At 34.5% G+C, this 15,777-nt stretch overlaps 1 protein-coding gene across 1 annotated transcript in view; it reads left to right on the plus strand.

The window, feature by feature from the left end:
* Window positions 1-1,323: 1,323 nt before the first annotated feature.
* Window positions 1,324-15,777, plus strand: part of LOC136832729 (zwei Ig domain protein zig-8-like) — a 30,481-nt gene continuing 16,027 nt past the window's right edge. Inside the window, exon 1 of the mRNA XM_067094243.1 lies at window positions 1,324-1,729. The gene's annotated coding sequence lies outside the window, so the exon portion shown is untranslated. The remainder of the gene's footprint in view (window positions 1,730-15,777) is intronic.

The raw sequence follows: 15,777 nt of genomic DNA on the forward strand, positions 1-15,777 counted from the left end.
TAACGTTATGAATAATATGCATGTATTTTTACGGAATAAGTCTTAAGCGCATGAACTTAAATAGAGTGTTTCCGTACTGTACAACAGAATACACACACGCACGCACAAGTGTGCGCGCGCGCACACACACACATACACACACATATATATATTCTTGTGCGCATGTATATGAATGTATGTATGAATGCATATGCATATGTATACCCTTTTTTTCTTCCACCATTTATGCTAACATTCTATCTTCTTGATATTCATTTACCCTCAGAACCTCCCTCTTCTTCACATTTACTTCCATCTTTCTTTTCTTGCAAAGATTTACATGTCGGGTCGCTGTGAGGCTGTGAAAATCACCAAATGGCAGAGGCCACGAGGTCTGCATCTCCTGACCCTGTACTGTATTGTGTTGTACATAACCTTGAAAGAGAAAACGAGAGGGGAATATATATATATATATATATATATATATATATATATATATATATATATATATATATATATGTAAATTACATTTATACACATGTATATACATATATATGATATATATACATTTATACACACACACATATATATATAACAATATATATATTATATATATATACAGATAGACAGATATAGAGCTATAAATATAATAGCTATGAACAAAACTGAACACATGAAATTAATAGTAACTAACAATAAATGACAATGGACGCATATATTTCAATACTTGAATAACAAATAAAGTAAAGTAAAATTGAATATATTTTTTTAATAACAAAATATAGATGCCAAGTGAGAGAGAGAGAGAGAGAGAGAGAGAGAGAGAGAGAGAGAGAGAGAGAGAGAGAGAGAATAACATTCCCCCTCGCTTAAGGTGGCTCACACATCCAGCGAGACCCCACTAAATGACGTGACCTTTGACATAAGAAGATCCCAGCGCCTTTAAGACATACTAGGTTAATCACCCGAGACCTTTTAGGCCGAGAATGGTCTCATTGCCCTGCTGAGACCGCACTTAAGCGCGGAGGGCGGAAGCAGTCTGCCACCTTTCTCGTCAGCAGGTGCTGCTCTAAATGCGTGAGTTGGTTCGTGTGTTGACCGACCGCGGCGCTCGTACGGCGCTGCCTGGCGAATAATACTCTACGGTCCTGACACTCCGTATTTCACTTACTCCAACTCTGCTAAACTTCTGTTCTTGATTTGACTGTCGTAGAGAAATATCACACAATTTTTTTTTTATTTTATCAACAAAACAAATTTATATGGCCTCACAGGAAGAAATAAAGTAAAGAGTACGATTTGAACGCAGAGTTCAAGTTGCCAGTGAGAAAACAACCGCCTGCCAGTGTATCTCTCAGTGGTTGGAGAGGCTATTTGTGCTTGCTGTCCATCGCAGGTGTGCCGTGAACTTCAGCAATTACTTCGTGCGAACTTCTGTCGTTAAGATAAATGTAGCATTGAAAAGCAGTTTGTCTTGATCCTCATTAAAACTATCAAGCTTGAATAATATCTAAGCCAGTTTATGTGCTCAAAATCAGAATGATAATGAAAAAGTTTGGAAAAACTTGATTTAGTTTATCAGTTAAATACTTGGTGTGGTTTCAACGACGGAAGTGTTTAAAAATGTGGAAAGTGGTGTTTATTTATACATTAACTTCTGTTAGTGACTTTCTTAATGGGAATCCACAATTTGGTATGTGGTAGGATATCTTTAAGTACAGATAACTCAAAGCAACCAAGAAAAGCTTAGGTAAGTTTTTGTTTCACCAAAAATCATAATATTTTCAAACATTATCCGGCAACCAGCTGTTAATACAAAGTATTTATATATACTTTGTATTGAACCTAAAAAACACACTTTACTTGTCAATGAGATTAAAAACGGAAAATCTTCGTATAAATTACCAGTTTATGAAATCTATATGACACTATTTTAGACAGTTTTAACTTTGAAAGTCTCAAATATCAGTAAAGGATCCTCTCTCATTCTCTCTCTCTCACCCACTCTCACACACACACACACACTCACACAGTCACACACACGCACACACACACACACACACACACACACACACACACACACATATATATATATATATATATATATATATATATATACATATTTGTAAGATGGAATTCATGATATATTATCAATGTATCTCACCACAAAAACAGTAGATTATAATAGAAATTTTATATTATCATGAAAAATACTACACTTTACTGACAAAGGTACTTTATAAAAGCAAAATCTCAAGATGAAACTGCAAGGAACAAAAAAAATTTATAATAATAATAATAATAATAATAATAATAATAATAATAATAATAATAATAATAATAATGGCTTTGGGAAGCTAAACTTTCGCAGGGTGAAAAAAAAAAAAAAAAAAAAGAATAACGGGAACTGAATATAGATACAGCATATTCAGGAGGAACAGGGGGTTTGTTCTCCTTTTAGCCTTAATACTAGCGGTGGTTTTTTTGCCTGCTCTGATGCCGCACCATTCACGGAAGAACAAAGTAATGGCTTTCATATACTCTTACTGTATCTGTAAAATATTCCGTTCTGTTTCTCATCTTTATGCCAGTGACCTTTGCTTTTTCCCGTTTCGTAAAAGGAGTGTACAGTATATAATTTTATTAATTTATTTATTTTGTTCATCCTTTTATTTTTTTATCTGCTCATTTATTCATTTATTTGTTCTCAAATTAAGTTCGCTTTTTATTTCTCTTCACTTCCAGTTATTAGTCAAGATCGCCTAGTTTTTCTATTAGCTTTCTATTGAACTTAAATACTTAACTGGATAATCGTGGTTGCTGCACATTTACTCTATATTTTAAAATACTCATTACTATTTTCAAATTGTGCTAGCCTAGATTTGATTCAAGATTCTTTTGATAACATCGAGCTGTATAACAATCTGAAGAAAAAAAAACCTGGTGTTTTATCTCCGAATAGAAACATTTCTTGTTTTAAGACACAACTTCTTTTGTTTTAACGAGATTGGTATCCGAGCACAATATGACGTTAACCGCTTATTTTGGAATTCTCAAAGTGCACACGAGCACTCCTGTTTAGTTCTCCAAGAGTGGGTGTTTCTGAGTACAAACGTTTATTTAAAATACAACCAACATTATCCGGTCAGCTGGTCCACCGGTATAGTGGTTAGTGTCGTGGCATGCCACTCAGATGTCGCGGGTTCGCGATTCCCCAAGTGTGGGGTCTGCGGTGGGATGTTGAAATCAACATTCTCTGGAAGCTTGAATGTCAAGTCAATGGCCAGGTGGGCTTGTTCCATGTGAATAGGTTTCATCTACTGAAATAATAATAATAATAATAATAATAATAATAATAATAATAATAATAATAATAATAATAATAATAATGAAAATATTTACGTAAAACCACAAACACTCTCTCTATTGAATCATCTACACTGAACTATTTCATCGTATCATTAACGGTCTACCAGATGTACTTGAATACAACGACCAACTTACATTGAATAATCAAATTCTCGATTTCATAATATTTTGTGGATATATCCCGTAAAATCCTAGAATATGAAATGAAAAAATTAAATAATTCAAACTTAGATTCGACTCTTGTAATGGAGAGAAATTTTCTTGTTTTCGCTTCCAAATCCGGACTCCGTGGTTTCCAGCGGAAAACATAAAAAATACATTAAAAACCCAAGAAACTTAACAATAATAATATCATGTCAGTCGTTATATTTATATATCATTTCCTCCGAAAACAGCAAGCGCTTGTGATACGTACGCCCACGGTAGACGAGCACGGATTCAAAGGAAAGTAAAAAATGCGGCCTCTTGTTTGTTTTGTTCAGAGAAGTTAATTACCTAGGCGTGTGTGAAAAGGCTGGGAAGAAAACACGGCCAAACATACTTCATTTAAAAGTCTAAAAAGCCTTCTAAAAGTCTTTACGGCTTCAGAGTCATTTGCTAGTTGAATTACGAAACGAATATTATTTCTGTTTATTTTTTACCCAACATTTTTTTATGTTTTGAGTTCTTTTTCCAAGTATTTCCCTGCATTAAAACGTTTCTGCTGTATGAAACGCAGTCGGGTCTGAAAACGCACAAACGGAAATGCCTCGCGTATCGTCATACGAATTAAATTACGAGAATATGAGGAAATATGATGTCGAGTACTATCAACAATTATTACAATCATTCTTTGTTTAATACCGTGGCTATTAAAACTATAAAAACAGTATCTGATGCTATTGAAGTCAGAACCGGAATTTTCAGTCATAATCCAAATTAAGTCATTCACCGCTTTCTGTTATTAGAATTCTACAGGGAGAAGCTAAATACAAAGATGTGCAATAAAATTACTACTGAAATCCCCTGCAGAGAAAACTTACAAACCAATCTACAACCTCCCAACGCACAAATACATAGGTCACATTTTCCTACAACGTCACAGTATTGGTAAGTATTCAAACACTGCCCATCAAAACAAATGTACATAAACGCACATGCATAATTATCACTAATTCTCCGCTGTGCATACAGACATACGCTTTTTCTATTGTATGCGTGTCTGCATGCCTAAATTCATAAATAAATTCAACACACCAGTGCACTTCCATTACATTCATCGTTTACACCCAAACAAGCACATTTCTGACCACAAGCTTGTATCTCTGCTCAAACTCATACGGGTAACCCAGTGGTTCTCAACCACGGGGGAATTCCCCCGCCAGGGGGGAATATCAGTTGGGGGGGGGGGAATTGTGACCACAGTTTGGCAGGCTCAAACTGGCTCTAGGACCACACAAAACGCAGTGTGCATCGGTCCGCACTACTGGGAGGTTATGTTGGGCTTTCTCTTCGTTTGCTTGTGTGTTTGTGTTCGTATTTTGTTGCATATTATTTGGAAAATGCACCTTTTGAGGCAGACAATTTTGGAATGGGGGGCCGGGAATGATACTCTGATATCCTGGCCGCTAACCCAACACAAAGACGCATACAAGCATACACTGATACATAAACTCAAATTCTAAAAAGCTTACCCATCAAACATACATACATGTATAATACATGCAAAGGCAACCCAATTTTTATACGACGGTTCTGGATAAGATACACATAAAATATACATATTTGTTCATCATTGTAGAAAATTCTCCAGGACAGCCCTTTCGATGTGCGCGACGTGGGGTACGCCCGACTCCCAAAATTCCGCCCAAAATGTAACCATATCGACGTTGGGACAAGAGAGAGTGCAATGTTGCGTGCTGCGTATATTCTGTGATCTGAAATTATGACTACTTATACCTCGTCCGCGCTCGGAAACTTTTTTTTTTATTTTTCTATTTTTTTTTCTTATTCTTGCTCTATGTCTGGTGAATTTTTTTTTTTTTTTTTTTGCTTCCTATCTACGCTTTATCATTTTCTCTCGTTTGTTTCTTCTTCCCTTTAAGAACCGGGAGTGAAATGTCGTTTATAGTAATTTTACTCTCATTTTACTGTTTAATTTATTTCAGTCCTTGCTACCCCAGTCCGGTACGAGCATAAATTGAAATACTAATTTCTATTTCTCTCTCTCTCTCTCTCTCTCTCTCTCTCTCATCGTAAGTGAATTTTTATTTACATTAATTTCGCTTCCGTTTTACTGTTTAGTTTATTTCAGGCCATATTTATCCACGCCGGTGTGAGCATGAATTAAAATATTAATTCTCTCTCTCTCTCTCTCTCTCTCTCTCTCTCTCTCTCTCTCTCTCTCTTAGTCTACCTGGCATCTCATTCCATTTATCACCTCCAATTTTCTTCATGTCTTTCTCCATTAACCGTCCACTTCCCTCTTTAATCACTCTTCATCTTAACATCTTATTCATTTCATTCCACCTTACTTATGAAGTGATTTGGGAACCCCCTTCAAAATAATCAACAGTTTAACTGACACAGTACAAATTCTTTATATCTCAGCCACGTTTTTTCTTAATTACATGAAATGTAATTAACTTTAGCCATAAAAGTTGTTAAATTTCATTTAGTGTATCCAGCATATTAAATTTGGAGTTTGACTTTCAAAGCACAGAGGGCTTGGATGTAAATGATATAGTAATGAGATTCATTCACAAATTTTAAAATAAAGATCTAACAGAAGCATATCTTTATAGGTAGCGCACTGATATTATTCTCTATAGATGCGGTAAGTATATAGTTTTGATTTTTTATCCAGTTTTATTGTAAATATATCGAATAAAATAAATATACAGTACATCATAATAGCTGATCATATCAATATAGTCATCACTGATGTAGTCTTTATTATTATTATTATTATTATTATTATTATTATTATTATTATTATTATTATTATTATTTCCCTGTTGCTAATCATGTTATTAATTTCATCATTTATTCATATCAAGGCTTTTAAAAGCATCCCAGGAAGGATCAGCTTCTGAAATCCTTCCTTATAATTGGATTTATAACAGAGAATATAGAGATTTTGATCAAGTTGCTGCTCTCTCTCTCTCTCTCTCTCTCTCTCTCTCTCTCTCTCTCTCTCTCTCTCTCTCTCTCTCTCTCTCTCTCTCTCTCTCTTCATTTGCTTTTCTTTCCTTTCACGCGCAGAAAAACATATTATTTATATATATATATATATATATATATATATATATATATATATATATATATATATATATATATATATATATATATATATATAATGTGTGTGTTTGTTTACATATATATATGCATAATTGATTACAAACACACACATATATATATACGTATGTGTGTGTGTGTGTACGTGTCTGGCTTTCTGTGTGCATGCGCATGTAAGTATTTTCAGAAACAAAGAAGTAGCCCATCTTCATACGTAACACACACACACACACACACACACAGGAAGTCTGAAACCAAAGTACACTGGGGTACATTTCAATATTTCAGCTATGACCGTCACTCTTGTGACGCTACTTAATAAGGGCTAATAAATCAATGAACTCCAGATATCGAGTAACACACCAGAGTGAAGGAGGAGTGAAATTAATTACAAGCATAATTCTCCAAGTTGCCTGAGTGCTTTCTAGCAACTCAAGTCTCGCACAACTTAGAATTCAATTAGGGGATACTGCACCTAAATATTGCAAGCAACTGCAAGCAATATTTCGAATCAATTTACCTTCGTGCTCTTGAGAAAAAATATTTGCTGGAACGCGCAGGGAAAGTTTTGTCGATTCTTATCTTCGCTGATTGAAAAATTAAATTTGGTGGGACGGCGATTTCTTCAACTGTTAGATAAAAGGCAGAATTTCTTCTTTGCAAACACATATACGTACATACATGCAACATGCATACATACACATACATACTTACATATTTATATAATATATATACTATATATACGTATATAATATATATATATATTATATATATATGTATATATATACATATATATATATATAAGATATATATATATATATATATATATATATATATATATATATATATATATATATATATATATATATATATATATATATATATATATTTCAGCACGTTCCTTCTGTAAAGGGTAGCAAGGTGAAAAATCGTAAATATACATATATATATAAATATATAAATATATATATATTATATATATACATATGTGTGTGCATACACATACGTATACACATACACACACACATATATATATATATACACACATACACGTGTGCCTACCCCATCGCGCGCGCACGGGTGCGCTCGATGACTTTCGTCAATAAAGCTTATAAGTGGCATGCCTAACTGTTTGAAGTTCGGTAATGACTATGATTATTCAGCTACATAAGCAGCACAGGACAAAGTGGATTCCATTTTTTGTGTGTGTGTGTGTGAGTGGATTATTTCTCATGCAAGGTTTGTTCTTTGTGAAGTACTTCTACTTTTATCATTGTTCCGTAATATACTTATCTGATTTACTCAATAGTTTTTCAGTATTAAATTGCGTAATAATGATGTCTTACTTATGTATAATTTTTCGTCGTCTTTTATGACTTATACATCTTTTGCGTTTTTATCATAAACTGAGTTTTATTTTCAAAACAATTAAGAGAAGAAATTTGTTCTTTATCCAAGACTTAAGTATTTATATATTTTTCATGCAATGGAATTCCATACAAAATAACATCATCTCAGATGAATAAAACTGATAATCTGTTCTGCTACACTATACAGTTTTCACAATTTACCTTTTCGTTTCCCAAAAGCTTTTTGTAATTCGCTGCATAAAACATTTGATTTGGGGATTATAATATTAGCTGTAAATTGTGGAAGGAAGGGTTTGCATATTGCACCATCATTTGGGATATACTGCGCAAGTGCTTTATGGATTAAATTGGGTAAAACCTGTGTTGTTAAACTGACTTTTCTCAGAGATTATTGTAGCAAATAATAGGTTAAAAACATACGCACACACATACAGTATAAATACATACACACACACACACACATATATATATATATATATATATATATATATATATATATATATATATATATATATATATATATATATATATATATATATATATAAATAAATATATATATATATACATACATATATATATATATATATATATATATATATATATATATATATATATGTGTGTGTGTGTGTGTGTGTGTTATATATAGAAATATATATTATATATATTAAATTTTAATTTTTAAGCCACAATTAACCCCATTAATTTTCAGATCTTTAGGATTTGAATTGGACAAAGCCCCTAAAATAAAGAATATATATACAAAATTCATTTCACATTCATCATTGACGTATCATTTCCTCGTATTCGAAAAACTGCAAATTCGGGAACTGGAACGGAAATAGAATTAACAGACATTTCAAAAAACTGAATTCGTAAAACGTGTTAAATAATGTGAGTTCGTAACAGGCTTTAAAAACATCCTAACACTTTCATCTTTTCCTTCATTTCCCTCTATTTTCTTTCTAACTATTCGTTTATCGGAATTATACATTGTTCACTATCCTTCACCTCTCCTTCACTGCTTCATCCCTTCCCCTCGCGCATTTTATAACTTCCCTTTTCCCAGTTGTTCTTGTATCGATACTATTGTCAATCTAATTCCTTCTCTTTTTATTTTCTACTTTTTTTATAATCGCTTCTTAATCCATCTTTGATTGTTCTTGCTTTATTCTAAGTTCCGCTTCGCACGGAATTAATTCCTTCTTCCCCTGTTAATCCTCTCGTTTCACTGTTCAGTCAGAAGTAGAAAATTCCTTATCTTATTTCTTCTTTCGAGTCTTCAAGTTATCAGTATTTCCCTTTTTCTCATTTTCTGTCACTTATTGTACTGTCAGTCTTGGTACAATTAATATTTATCCCTCATATTTATTTGTACTTTTTTGTATTGCTCTTGAGCACGAATTGACAACAGCAGCAGCAGTGGTTATTATTATTATTATTATTATTATTATTATTATTATTATTAAAAATCTCATAACAGCACAAGTCACTAGAAAATCGTGAAGAAATCCACAATGGTGTAAGTGTAAACATGTATATATATATATATATATATATATATATATATATATATATATATATATATATATATATATATATATGTGTGTGTGTGTGTGTGTGTGTGTATGTATAACTGAATCACGAAAATATGGAACGTGATGAATATATAAATAAAGATAAAATCCACGTTTCCAGTCTTTCCGTTTCCTTCGTGGATTTTATCTTTATATATATATATATATATATATATATATATATATATATATATATATATATATATATATATATATATATATATAATTTACACTTACACCATTGTGGATTTCTTCACCATTATTATTATTATTATTATTATTATTATTATTATTATTATTATTATTATTATTATTATTATTATTATTATTATTATCATAACTTAACGGAAACATCAAAATGTGTCCTGAATTCAAGAACATTAAAAATCCAATATGTATTCTACTATTTATGAATTCACTTCGAGTTTCAAGTTCTAAGAAGCTTTGGCACTTTTTATAAAGTTCTTTATTCTTACTCTTAAGCCTTCACTAGAAAGGCACTTTGTAAAAATCGCAAAAGCTTCTTAGTTCTCAAAATAGCCAGCTCATGCATCGATAATATGACAATGGATTATTAGTACCCATTATTATCATTATTACTATTAGCATTTTTTACTGTTATTATCTAAGGCTAAAATATATTATTGGAATATTTCCAGAGAACGTTTCAGAGCCTATTTAGGTCTCATAAAAGCTGATTAGGATCTCAAAAGTAAACTAAAAATCTTTTAATACATTTAGACATCAAAAGCACAGTGGATTATAGTATGCAATGGTAGCCATAATAATCATCATTATTATTATTAATGTCATTACGATCAGTGTTATAAATATCTTCCCAATTTATAATATTTCTGCAATAAATCAATGTTAAAACAATGCGACCGAAAGGTAATTCTCAGTTTTATATGAAAACTATAGTGTACGATATAGATTTCACTGACATTTCTAATGTTTTCATCGTTATAGCTAATATTCCCTGTTTAATACTCTATTCTGGCAGTTCCTTCACTCTCTCATTCTTCCTATCACCTTCTCTCTAGCTCTTCTTCCCTTTGCTGTGTGTTACACGATTATCCTGCCATTAATCTACTTTGTCTTTTGTCCTTTAATCCTTCGGTCTCGTATCCTATCACTTTTTTCTTTTGTGTGTTTGTCTCCTCTCTCTTTGTCTCGATTCTCTACTTTCCTGTTTCCCTCATACGCCAATATGACTTCATCATATGTTTTTCTATTCTCGTTTCTCCCTTTTTGCACGATGCTTTCTTCCTGTTCTCTCTCTCTCTCTCTCTCTCTCTCTCTCATTGTTTACCTCTTTCGTCTCTTTGCGTAGTCTGTTTCATTCTCCTTGATACCCATTTCAGTAAAAACTACTGCATCTGCTTTTTCTTTACTTCTGTCATTTCTCTTTCTCTATTTCTATATTTCATCTCGTTTATCTATTTATTTATTTATTTATTTATTCGTTTATTCATTTAGCTATTGTTTTTACAGTCTCTCTTAGTTTGCTTTATTCTGTCTCTGTTTCCCGTTATCCTGTCTCTTACGTTTCTTGTAATGTTGTTTTCTCTCTCTCTCTCTCTCTCTCTCTCTCTCTCTCTCTCTCTCTCTCTCTCTCTCTCTCTCTCTCTCTCTCTCTCGGATCGAATAGGTTGTCTGAGTGGAAATACCCTACGGACATACATCCAAGTAACATTCACGATTATTCCTCTTTATTTTTATATAAATTGGTGCATTTTTCTTCATCCTTTCTTCATCGTAAGTAGCATTAACTTAAGAAGCATATTAGAGATAGTAGCAGTAGTGGAAGATTGGCTATTCTTTCGGGAATAGGTTTCAGCGCCTTCTTTCATTTCCATAAAGATAATATTTCCCCAAGAGAAAACCCCCTCTTACACAAATGAAATTTTCTCCACAGTTAACGGGGATAAAGCTGTTGTGCTGTTCTTAAATTTTATCAACCTGGACCTCTAAAGAAACTATGCACGAGTTATTGATGAGATTCCACAAAATACTGACTTCTGCATTAAATAGTTATGGGACAACGTTTTGACAGATTACAATAGCCTTATATGCAAACTGCTGGGGTTAGGTTCAAGTTCAATGTTGAATGGCCTTCTCCATGAAAGGAAGTGGAAGTCTTACTCTACCTTTTTGTGAAATAAATGAAAAACACAAACCAAAAAACAACACCAATTTGACCAAGAACCTGGAAAAGAATGCAAATGAATTTCATGCGTTTATATCTAATCAAACTCTATGTTTAAAAGGTCATCGGAATCTAGATTTAACCGAGAAGATAATGTGCCTACATTCTTCCGAAAAAACAACACGTGAACAAGAAATAAAAAAAAAAAACTATCACAAAACAGCGACAAACAACTTGCAAACAACACAAAACAGATTCCACGCGTCATAACTTGATCTAAACCCCACGGTACAAACGGCCTCTGAATCCGTAAATTTAAAGAATGGTAAATTTCACGCGTAACAAATGTTGAAAAAAGGAAATATGATATATCTAGAATTATATCGATTTCCGGAATTATTATATCCATTTCCAGAATTATATCCATTTCTGGATTTATATCCATTTCTGGATTTATATCCACTTCCGGAATTATATCCATTTCCGGAATTATATCCATTTCCGGAATTATATAAATTTTCGGAATGATATAAATTTTCGGACATATCCATATCCAGAATTATATCCGTTTCCGGAATTACATTATATCCATTTCCGGAATTGTACCCATTTCCGGAATTATACCAATTTCCGAATTACATCCATTTCCAGAATTATATCCCACTTTCATTCGCCTACATATCACGTCTGTTTCTCTCCTACCATTCCTAATGCCTCTCAGGGAACATGTTACCGAGGGATCCATAAGTTTCGAAAGAGCCTATATATATCTTTCATAGGATGTTATTATCCCCCTTTCCATCCGGGGAATATTTATTCCGCTTGAGAGAGAGAGAGAGAGAGAGAGAGAGAGAGAGAGAGAGAGAGAGAGAGAGAGAGAGAAAGGGGGGATTTATTCCACTCGCGAGAGAGAGAGAGAGAGAGGAGGGAATATTTATTTTCTTATGAGAGAGAGAGAGAGAGAGAGAGAGAGAGAGAGAGAGAGAGAGAGAGAGAGCCTGGGGAATATTTATTCCACTCATGAGAGAGAGAGAGAGAGAGAGAGAGAGAGAGAGAGAGAGAGAGAGAGAGAGGGGAGGGGAATATTTATTTCACTTGCGTCAGAGAGACAGAGAGAGGGGGGGAGGGGAATATTTATTCCACTTGAGAGAGAGAGAGAGAGAGAGAGAGAGAGAGAGAGAGAGAGAGGAATATGGTCTCATAAATCAGCTGCCAAATAATGTACCAGGAAACGGTTAAGGTAGTTTTATGTTTGACATAAAATGGGAAGTTCGATGCTTGTGAGTTTCTGCGCTGAAATAAATACTTCAGGGATGTAAAGCTGCGATTCACATCCATATTTTCATACTCTAATTCTTCCTATTTCCATCATTCACTCTTTCTCACCTTCATTCTTACCGTTTGTGTTCTCGCCTATTCTCACTACCGTTTTTTACTTGCCTTTATTCGTTTTGCTTTTTCCATCCCAATCATTGATTTTTCTCCCCAACCCCCGTTTTCGTTTTCTGTAAAGGAAAACTACTGAGATGGCTTTTTGTCTGTCAGTCCGCCCTCATGTCTTAAAAACTACTGAGGCTATAGGGCTGCAAATTGGTTTGTTGATCATCCACCCTCCAGTCAGCAAACATACCAACTTGAAGCCCTCTAGCCTCATTAGTTTTTATTTTATTTAAGATTAAAGTTAGCCATAATCGTGCTTCTGGCAACGATATAGGACAGTCCACCACCGGGTTAAAGTTTCATGGGCCGCGGCTCATACAGCATTATACCGAGACCTCCGTAGCGGCTGTACAGAAAACTCGATTGCGCCGAAGACACTTCGGCGCATTGTTTACTTGTTTATTCTTGATCACACTTTCCTTTTCCACCTCATCATTTGGAATCCCATTTCAGCTTCCCTTTTCTATTTGTTTCTGAATTTGCCTTTTTTGTGGGCAGTTTCAATGCTATATTCATTTATTTCCACATTCTTTTTCTCTCACTCCTGATTCTAAATCCCTTTTTACTCACTCTATAATTGTTTTTTACCCCTCCTAATTATTTCTGCCGGCGCTTTCATCCTATTCCTAATTCTACTCTGTTGTGTTATCACTCTCCCTTCTGGCTGTTAACTGACATCCTGTTCGGTAAAAGGCCTTTGATGGACCACTCCTCTATTTCCCAAACCTTTTACACATTTGTAAAAGTCAGTTAATGGGAGGACGAAAGCTGCAAAGGAATAACTATTTTCTGGTGAAATTTTTCACCTGATGTGCAAGACTCGGATCCTTAGGGATTATTCACTTTCCCTTTCATATAGGAATGATAGGGACTTATTTCCGCACAACCTGAATTTTCCAAGAGAAATGAAAATCTTTGTAGAAGAAAGTAAGCAGTGGAATAAATTATTCAGTACCTAAGGAATATTACCCGCCGTGGTGGCCTACCAGTCGAGAGGACTGGGGTTCAAATCCCGCCGCTCACTGGTGGCTTGGGGATGGCGCCATTGCATAAACCCGGTGGCCCGACAACCTAGCGGTCTGAAAACTCGGGAGGGTGAGTAAGAGAATAGGTATCAGCCCTGGGGCTGGGGCGTTAAACAGTGGGCCTAGCGACACACTGGCCACGCGTCTTAGGCATCGGGATTCGGGACCTGTCCCCCATTGGCTGTCGGCCAAAGAAACCGGAGATCAGCGCCGGCCCTATGAGCCTTGCAGAGGCCCAGGATGACTTTAACTAACTTTTTAACTAAGGAATATTCCTCATCGCAAGAATGATATATTATAATATAAACATTACTGCACCTTCTGCCTTTATCATCCAGTAATAATGCCCTCTATTCAGCGCTACTTTTATTTCCTTCCAGCCGTTTTTATTTACATTTATTTTGGTTATAATAGCTAAGATATTATATGTACGACTGAAGAACTTCTCAGAGCCTTTTAAAAAATATCTCGCTTTCTATATCTTGACACTGGCTCTTGAATATCTGGTTTAAGGAGAGAGCGCGTCTGTCAATCCAAGCTATTATTTCCCTCAATGAACACAATTCATTCTGATCTAATTACGGTATAATTTGCTCTCTGGAGCAAAACATTTGAATGTTCCCCCAATCTCAAGCTAAGTTTCAGAGAATCGCAAGATACAGTCAAATCACAATCTTAAAACAAGTAAAAAATGCGTCGAAGTTTCTTCGGCGCAATCGAGTTTTCTGTACAACCGCTACAGCGTATAATCAAGGCCACCGAAAAAAGAGCTATCTTTCAGTGGTCTCGGTATAATGCTGTATGAGGCGCGGCCTATGAAACTCTCAGCCACAGCCCAATGGTGGCCTGTGTTGTTGCGTTGCCAGAACCACAATCATGGGTAACTTTAACCTTAAATAAAATAAAAACTACTGAGGCTAGAGGACTACAATTTGGTATGTTTGATGATTGGAGGGTGGATGATCAACATACCAACTTGCAGCCCTCTAGCCTCAGTAGTTTTTAAGATCTGAGGGCGGACAGAAAAAGTGCGGACAGAATAAAGTGCGGACGGACAGGCAAAGCCGGCACAATAGTTTTCTTTTATAGAAAACTAAAAACAGCTTATGCCCGTATCCATTCTTTTATCTGTGTGTAAAGTGTCTGATGGAAGTAAAATTCACTATCTTACTAGCTGACATTTGGCAAGCTCAGATCAAATCAGGTTCGGCTTTAAGGCACGACAGAGATCAAGTTGGTAAGTCTGGATCTAGAATTCTAGTTGACTTTCTGGTTTTTCTAGCAGAATTCTACCATTTTAATTTTACTTCAGGGTATTGTATTAAAGGGGCAACGATTTCCCCTTCCCATGCTATGAAAATATTAAACGACCTTTCCATTTTTACCTTAATTCTCCTTCTTCTTTACCGCGTTCTAATCAATCACTTTTGCACTCCCTTCTTCCTTTATCCATTTTTCTTACGTCCATACCTCCATATTCTTTCTCCTTTCCTGTCTTAATGCTTTTTATCCATTTTCCTTGATTGCAAATTGTTTGTTTTTTCCGCTAATTATGAATTCATATTTCGCAGATTATTGCTATCGTCTTTTTCCTT

Source organism: Macrobrachium rosenbergii, chromosome 50 (genome assembly GCF_040412425.1).
Source record: "Macrobrachium rosenbergii isolate ZJJX-2024 chromosome 50, ASM4041242v1, whole genome shotgun sequence".
In the NCBI taxonomy this organism is placed as follows: Eukaryota; Metazoa; Arthropoda; class Malacostraca; order Decapoda; family Palaemonidae; genus Macrobrachium; species Macrobrachium rosenbergii.